Source organism: Humulus lupulus, chromosome 3, assembly GCF_963169125.1.
Source record: "Humulus lupulus chromosome 3, drHumLupu1.1, whole genome shotgun sequence".
NCBI classification, from domain to species: Eukaryota; Viridiplantae; Streptophyta; class Magnoliopsida; order Rosales; family Cannabaceae; genus Humulus; species Humulus lupulus.
Window position 1 is genome coordinate 180,639,826 of NC_084795.1, and position 9,132 is coordinate 180,648,957.

The following is a 9,132-nucleotide window of genomic DNA, read 5'->3' on the forward strand; positions in this document are numbered from 1 at the left end:
TTTTTGCAGAAGTCGTTCCGCGGACACCTCGCTGCGCGGAGATGATAAGGAGGTCCAAGTTCTACGAAGGGATTTCTGAGGAAGAGTTGAAAGTGGAGGGACTTGTGACCTCCGAATCGTTGAGGGAGTATGGGTTACTCGCCTCCTTCCAAAATATCGAGCCAGTAAGTGGCAGGGGGCAGACTCAGGTGTCGGCTGACATCCGGGAGCAGATTGCCCTGGAGCTGTCTAAGATAATCACCCAAGCAGGCCGAGACGAAAATACTATATCTCCTAGTTGGGCGGAGAGGTTCCCCGACCCCCAGCCGGAGGAAGAGGAGATCGAGGCTCGCCACGCCGCGGCTTACCCTGACATAGGGGCTCCGAGGGCTAGTACCTCCGGGAGAGGTAAGACTAGTTTTTGGTTGATTCACACTCCCAGCCTGTCTGAGGTTTCCCGGACCTCTCAGATGGGGTTTGATCCCCGTTTCCTTAGGCTAGATCCGCGTAGGATACCTTTCGACAGGTATTGCGATAGGGTAGATGAGCTCCTCTGGTGTCTGAGTGACGGTAGTCTGCCAGAAGGTGTCATCATGGTTGACCCTTCTTCTCTCAGCATGTCATTCCCGGACTTCAAGGAGTACGGGAGTTTCCTGGAGCAGGAAGCGATGTTTTGTTTTGCTCGGGGAAGGCCATCCACGTTTCTCGTGCATGGTCGTCCCTTTCAAACTTTTCTTTTTCTCGTTTCTTGTTCCCTGCTGGCGCGCTTGCTTGTGCTTTTTTGTTGATTGCCGCTTCTTACTTATTTTCTTTCTCATTGCTCGTTGGTTCGTTAACCTTGCTTTGTACGTTTCTTGCAGAGTATCCGGAAGCCAAGATGTTGGGGAGAGTGACTTTGCTCATTAAGAAGGCTGCCACTAGCCAAGACCCGTCCACGGGGAAAGGACGGAAGACCAAGGCTGGTAGGGGAGGTAAAACTGCCTCCCCCAAGAAGACGAGTGGCGAGGCGCAAGTGTCTCCGAGGGTAGAGAAGTCTCCTGCTGACGGGCCTTCCGAGACCATGATGGTCTCGAGTAGCAGCAGCGACGGGGAAGGGCTTGTGTTCCCCGTGAAGACAACTGGGGTGAGCAAGCGTCCGGGAGAAGATGCTGAGGGTGCTAAGAAGAAACGCCTTAGACACTCTTCTCCTGGTCGAAGGCAACAACAACAGCAACGACAGCAAGCACAACTACAACAACAGCAGCAACAAGAACAACAGACACAATCACCATCGTCACAGCTGCAGCAACCACAACATCCAAACCAGCAGCAGCAACAAGGGCAATTACTTCTGCTGCCGCAGCAGCAAAAGCAACAGACCGGGGCCTTAATACCCCGCCTGCCTCCTCCCCCAGCTCAAAGGGGGTCCACCCTTCCGGGGTCTCCTTCTTCTCAGACAACTAACCTTCCCCTGCCTGGCCTGAAGTTCCACTTCCCACGGAAGCCAACCAGTTTCCCCGCTGCCCTCCTGGAGGGTGTAAGACGGGCCGATAGCTTTTTGAAGAGGCGATTAGAGGCGGAGAAGGCTGTTACTCAGGGAAGGGCAGATAACTTGTCTGCCGTGAAGAGAGCTGAGCTGGCCGAGGGGGTGAGATCTCTTCACCCGACCGGAGCGGTTCTAGATGGTCCAGCCTTGGAGAAGAGGCTGGTGCCTAGGCTCGGACGTGCATTGGCGCCGTTCGGAGCTGAGATGATGGAGGACATGGCCCTGAGCTTATGCGAGCTCAATTATGAGAAATGGGCCATCAGTAGCAGCAAGGATCCGCTGTTGCTGACACACGCTGTGAAGCAGCAACTGTCCGGGGTAAGCCGTCAGTTGTTATTTTTTGGGATCACCTGTCTTTTGGTCCGGCTTTAGCTCATTCTGTTGTCTTTCCTTGCAGGCCTCTATGATCGCGGAACGCTCGTTCCGGGAGGTTGGTGCAGCTCTGGTTCAGCTGGAGGAGAGCCAACTGGCTCGCCAGGCCTTGGAGGCGGAGAAACAGAAACTGACCCAACATGCCTTGGGGGCTTCGGAAAAGATTGATCAGGCCCGGCGCACGACTGAAGAAGAGGCGGAGAAGAAATATCTTGCCAAATATCAAGAGTACCGGGCCAAGGCAGAGAATGAGTTTAGACAGCGGTCGGATGGGATGAAGGCCGAAAACTCCAAGCTCCGGGAAGAGCTGTCCCAAGCCAAGGTGGAGAAGGATACCCTGGAAGCCCGCTTGCAATCAAAAAACGATCTCCTCCTTAAGCGGCAAGAGGAATATTCCACTCTTCAGAGTAAGCTGCACGAGGAGGAGCAACTCCATAAGAGGAGCAGGGATCTCGTGTCTATGCTGCAGTTGGGGCTCGCCGAGAAGGATAAAGAGATCGGGGCCTTGCAATTCACTGCCAGGGGGCATGTGACCGAGAAGCAATCCGTGCTGAACCAAAATAGGGAGCAGCGCAAGGAGATTGATTCTCTTAAGGGGGAGCGGGATGCCTCCAAGGCCGAAATGGAAAAATTGAGGGCCCAACTAACTGTCGCGGAAGCACAGCTGGCAACCTCCGAGGCGGAGCGCTTGAAGGAGAAGGAGGATGCTGAGGTGATACTGAATAGGACTATTAATATATCGCATGTGGTCCTCATGCATCAACTCTGGAAAGTGAACCCGGAGGTATTAGGCTATCTGGGAGATGATGCCGAAGCCATGAGGGAGAAGCTACTCGTGTGGGATCAGGGCCCAGAGGCGTACGTCCAAACTTACAACATTGACGAACGTGCTGAAGCTCCTGAGGCAGGAGATCCCGGAGAGGCGGGGACCTCTGAACCTTCTCATGACCAAATTCCTCCTTCCAATGAGCCGACTCTGCCAGCCTCAGCTGAAACAGATGCCCCCGAAGCTGCGGTCGTGGACGCTGTAGTTACCCCCAATGCTTGAAGGGGTTTTATCTTTAATTGTTTTTCATTTTGAGTTTTTCATTGCGGACATTTTTGCCATAATCATAGCATTCTCCTTTCTTTTCTGCCGAGTTCTTTATTTATCTTTGCGCTTAGGGTAGACATTTATACGGTAGAAACTGTTGTAGGGGCGTATGGGGTTTTGGTTCCAACGGCCAAAACCTATGCACTTCCCACTTGAAGCTTTAACGGATGATGTCTTTTCCCATGTAGTTTCTAGGTCACGAAGGTTTCCTGGTTCCAACGGCCAGGCTCCTTTCACCGTACTTTAGCTTTCCTGAGGCAAATAGCCAATCCCGGGACTTGTAGTTATACTGTTCGCTGGGATTGCTAAGGTGAGTCGTTCCATTGTTTGGAACGGGAGTTCTTTTGGTGAGCGTCGCTAGACTTAAGGTTAGATCTTTGCGAAGCAAAACTAACTGTTGTTGCGAACCTCATGGTGGCTGACTTCAGGGACCTGGCATGGAGCCCTGCGAGGCTAGATCCGCGCGAAGCAAAGCTCTACAGCGCTCGCGGATCTTGCCATCTTTCGCCTTGCGGGACCCGGAGCTGGAGCTTGCGAAGCAAAGCTCTACAGCGCTCGCGGATCTTGCCATCTTTCGCCTTGCGGGATCTGAAGCTGGAGCTTGCGAAGCAAAGCTCTACAGCGCTCGCGGATCTTGCCATCTTTCGCCTTGCGGGACTCGGAGCTGGAGCTTGCGAAGCAAAGCTCTACAGCGCTCGCGGATCTTGCCATCTTTCGCCTTGCGGGACCCGGAGCTGGAGCTTGCGAAGCAAAGCTCTACAGCGCTCGCGGATCTTGCCATTTTTCGCCTTGCGGGACCCGGAGCTGGAGCTTGCGAAGCAAAGCTCTACAGCGCTCGCGGATCTTGCCATCTTTCGCCTTGCGGGACCCGGAGCTGGAGCTTGCGAAGCAAAGCTCTACAGCGCTCGCGGATCTTGCCATCTTTTGCCTTGCGGGATTCGGAGCTGGAGCTTGCGAAGCAGAGCTCTACAGAGCTCGCGGAGAATTCTGCAAAGGACTTGTCAGGGAGTTGGGGGTGTTTTGGCGTAGCTCTATGAACGTGCCTCAACCCCCAGTCCCGTCCATCGCTGGGCTACACAGGAGATAATTCTCATGATACATAATGGCAGGCATTTCCATGGCAATTTTCACATAAGCACATAATGCACATATGACACGTAACGCAAGCATGTTCATGGCAACAAATAAACCTAAGCTTAACAATTAAAACATTTCAAACAATTTAAAAACTTCAAACACAATGCTAGCACATAAGTGGTGTTCTGTGTACGTTTTGTTCAAGAGGCGTATGGCTATGCCTTAGCCATGTATACCCCCCAAGTGAGCGTGGGGTCCGGACGTCTTCGGACCGCGTGGTCACTTGTTAAAACGCAGCCTTGAACACAGGGATAAAAAGTGCAGTAAAAGCGGAGTGAATCTCTCTGTGTTTCATTAAATTAGCCTGCTAGGCGTGAGTTTTACAACAGGGAGGATTATTTCCACATTTTTCACTTTTGCTATTTTCACCAAGGACTTCCGACTGGATGGTCCGGGGCCTACTGGTAGTAACGGCGGAGGTGCTCCGCGTTCCAGGCGCGCGGGACTTTAGATCCGTCGAGTCTCTTTAAGTGATACGTCCCATGGCCCACTTTTTCTTGGACTTCGTAGGGGCCTTCCCAGTTGGGTCCGAGGACTCCTACTCCCGGATCCTGCGTAGCAGGAAATACTCTCCGTAGGACAAGATCCCCAACTTCGAATGTACGGCTCTGGACTCTCATGTTAAAGTGTCGGGCTATCTTGCCTTGGTACATTTTTAGTTGGACCTGCGACTGCTCCCAGAGCTCTTCGATCATGTCCAAGGATTCCTTGAGGAGGGCGTGGTTCCGGGTAGGATCGTAGGTGTCTTTCCTGTGAGAGGGGATCATAGCTTCTACTGGGATGACGGCCTCGCAACCGAAGGTCATGGAATAAGGCGTGTGCCCCGTCGAAGTTCTCTCTGTTGTGCGATAGGCCCAAAGTACTCGCGGAAGTTCTTCCGGCCAGTGAGCCTTGCAGGCTTGGAGTTTTTTCTTCAACGTGGTCTTTAATATTTTGTTTACAGCTTCCACTTGCCCATTAGCCTGGGGTCTGGCGACTGCGGAAAAGCTTTTGATAATTCCATGCGAAGCACAGAAGTTCGTGAAGTGTTCACTGTCAAACTGCTTTCCGTTGTCGGACACAATTTTTCGTGGAAGCCCAAAACGACACACTATATTCCTGATGACAAAATCCAGTGCTTTTTTAGATGTGACCGTGTTCATAGGTTCAGCTTCAGCCCATTTGGTGAAGTAGTCTACCGCGACTATGGCGTACTTCACTCCACCCTTTCCAGTTGGGAGGGAACCTACTAGGTCAATGCCCCAAACGGCGAACGGCCAGGGGCTGGTCATTAGGGTAATTTCTGTAGGCGGCGCTCGCGGAACCTTGGCGTACCTCTGGCACTGCTCACATGTCCTGACATAATCCACACAATCCTTCTTCATGGTGGGCCAGAAGTATCCTTGTCGAAGGATCTTTTTGGAGAGGCTCAGCCCGGAGGTATGATCGCCACAGAAGCCTCCGTGAATCTCATGGATGATGGTGCTGACTTCGGTTCCGGCAACACACCTAAGGAAGGGTATGGACAACCCCCTGCGGTAAAGCTTTCCATCCATAACCACGTATCAGGGAGCTTGATATTGGAGCTTCCTTGCGTCAGCTTTATCAGTGGGGAGCTCTCCGGTGGTGAGAAATCTGAGGATGGGTCCTATCCAGGAGTGGGAATGGTCGATGATGGCGTTTATCCTTCGCGTCTCAGTACTGGGGGCTTCTAAGTGCCCGATGGGGACTAAGCCATACTGTTCAATCTCCGGGTCCGTGGCAAGCTTGGCCAGCGTGTCCGCGAGTGAGTTCTGGTCCCGGGGGACCTGGCGGATTTGGTAGCCTTTGAAATGCTGCAGTAGGTCGCGGGAGAGAGACACGTAGGCAGCCATCCTTTCGCCTTTCGTCTGGTATTCCCCGGATATTTGGTTTACCACAAGTAGGGAGTCGCTGTATACTTCGATTTTTTGGGCTCCGACTTCTCTGGCCAGTCGTAACCCAGCTAACATGGCTTTGTGTTCTGACTCGTTGTTGGATGCTGGGAACGCGAAACGGATGGCGCTCTGGAGCTGATGCCCTTGGGGAGATATTAGGATGACCCCTGCTCCAGCTCCTTTTTCATTTGAGGCTCCGTCTACATAGACCTTCCAGGTGGGAAGTTCCGGGACAGGATCTTCTGGGAGGTCATTCATTCCCGAGCATTCCACAATAAAGTCCGCGAGAGCTTGACCTTTTATGGAAACACGCGGTTGGTAGTGGACGTCGAACTGGCTCAGTTCCATGGCCCACTTAAGCAATCTGCCAGAAGACTCGGGCTTCTGCAGGACTTGTCGGAGAGGGTGGTTGGTGAGTACTTTGATGGTGTGCGCCTGGAAATATGGCCTCAGCTTCCGTGAAGCGATCAGCAAGCAGAGGGAGAGTTTCTCGATCATCGAATATCTGGACTCGGCGTCCAATAACCTCTTGCTTACGTAATACACAGGGAGCTGGATACGGCCATCTTCCCGGACGAGAGCGGCACTTACTGCGTGCTCAGTCACAGCTAAGTATAAGAACAACGCCTCTCCTTCGACAGGTTTGGACAGAATGGGAGCTCGGGTTAAATGTTCTTTGAGGTGTTGGAAGGCTGCTTCGCATTCGGGGGTCCACTCGAACTTCTTGTTCCCTCGCAACACATTGAAGAAGGGGATACACTTGTCAGTGGCCTTGGATACAAAGCGGCTGAGAGCAGCTATCCTTCTAGTAACGCTCTGGACATCCTTATGCTTCCGGGGGGAAGGCATATCTATGAACGCCTTTATTTTCTCAGGGTTGGCTTCCACTCCGCGGGAGCTGACAATAAAACCGAGGAACTTCCCAGACGAGACCCCGAAAGTACATTTCTTTGGATTTAGTTTCATCCCGTACTTTTGGATCACGGCGAAAGCTTCCTCAAGGTCGTTACTGTGGTCCCCGGAGGTCTTGGACTTTACCAACATGTCGTCCACGTACACCTCCATGTTCCTCCCCAGTTGGTCCTTGAACATTCTGTTTACCAGACGCTGGTACGTCGCCCCAGCATTCTTCAAACCGAAAGGCATGACCACGTAACAGTAGACACCCTTATCCGTGAGGAAGCTGGTGTGTTCCTGGTCCGCGACATGCATCTTGATCTGGTTGTATCCGGAGTACGCATCCATGAAGGATAAGAGTTCGTACCCGGAAGTAGCGTCTACCATCTGATCGATTCGCGGGAGAGGGAAACAATCTTTCGGGCAGGCCTTGTTTAGGTCCGTGAAGTCAATGCACATTCTCCAGGACCCATCGGGTTTCGGGACCAGAACTGGGTTGGCCAACCACACGGGATAGTGCGACTCCTGGAGAAAGCCTATGGACATCAATTTGTCCACTTCAGCTTTGACGGCTTCGGCTCTCACTGGGTCCAGCGGCCTCCTCTTTTGGCGAATTGGAGTTGCAGATGGGTCTATGTTGAGTGCGTGGCACGCAACATTGGGATTAATCCCCGTCATATCAGCGTGGCACCATGCCAGGATATCCTGATTATCCTTCACAGTGGCCACGATCTTATCTCGAACGGCCGACGGCAGGTTTTTCCCCACCTGAATGACCTTGGTGGGTTCTCCCGGGTTGAGGATCACCTCTTCGACTTCCTCCATCGGCTCTATTGCTTTCTCGATTCCCACTCTTGGGTCGAGTTCGTCAAAGTATGCCTCCTGAGCACCCCCAGTTTCTGGCAATACTTCCGCCAAAGGAATGGCAGCAAACGTCTCTCGGACCGTGTAGACGGCTCGGACGGAGACGTTATAACAGCTCCGTGCACTTCTTTGGTCTCCTCGGAGGGTGCCAATACGCCCATCGTCGCATGGAAACTTCAAGCATAAGTGGTGTATCGAGGTTATGGCCCCACAATCGATCAGGACCGGTCGGCCTAAGATGGCATTATACGCCGTGGGGCAGTCGACCACCACGAATGTGCTATGCTTGAAGGCACAAGCGTCGCTTTCTCCTCTGAGGGTGACTGGAAGTTGAATTTTGCCTAATGGTATGAGTGCGTCCCCATTGAAACCTTGAAGCTGGATGGGGCATGGGGCCAGGTCCGTCTCGGTCAATCCGATCGCGTGGAAGGCCGCTTTGAAGAGGATGTTCACGGAGCTTCCGTTATCGATCAAGATCCGTGAGACCTTCTTATTGGCAATCTGGGCTTCCACCACGAGGGGATCGTTGTGGGGGAAGTGCACATGTCGAGCATCGTCCTCCGTGAAGGTGATGGGAAGATCCATCATTCGGGGACATTGAGCAGGTGATTGGACCAAGGCGAACATCTCCTCGGCGTGCTCTAACTCCCTCAAGTACCTCTTCTGGGAGTTGCGGGTGCTTCCGGCAAGGTGTGGTCCTCCGGAAATGGTGGCGACGTGTCCGTCAACGGGTGGCGGTGCAAGGCCGGGCGGATATGGGTTACCTGGTCCTGGAGCCAACAAGGCAATGGGCGCCGGAGCGGGTGGAGCAGGAAGTGCGGGGAACTGAGACCCGGGAGTTTGGGGGTGACCGGCTCCAGGAGCGCTAGCGGCCCCCCTCTGTCCCGGGGAATATGCAGCTCCGTGAACTATCCCCTGTCCGGGATAGATAATGGGTATCCTCACCCACTGACCGAGGTGTCCCGCTCTTGCCAGGGACTCGATCTCATCCTTCAGCTGAAGGCACTCGTTTGTGGTGTGCCCCACGTCTCCGTGGAACTCACACCTTTTATTGGAGTCTCGCGGACGCCTTCCTCCGTGAAACACTTTCGGGGGCTTCCTGTAGTTGACCATATTATAGGTCGCCCGATAGACATTCTCTCGCGAGTCTATCAAACTGGTATATTCCGTGAACTTGGGCTCATAGTCCTTCCGGGGTTTCTTTGAATGGTCTCCCCGGTTGGAGTTTCTTCCGCTTCGTTTGCTCCGCGATTGGCTCAAATTTCGTTCTGGGGCTTCCGCTTGTGGCTGCGGCATGCCAGGAGCGATACTACATCCGGTTTGTACTGCTCCGTACCCAGAGAAATGGGTTTGACTCGGGGTCTGAGCAG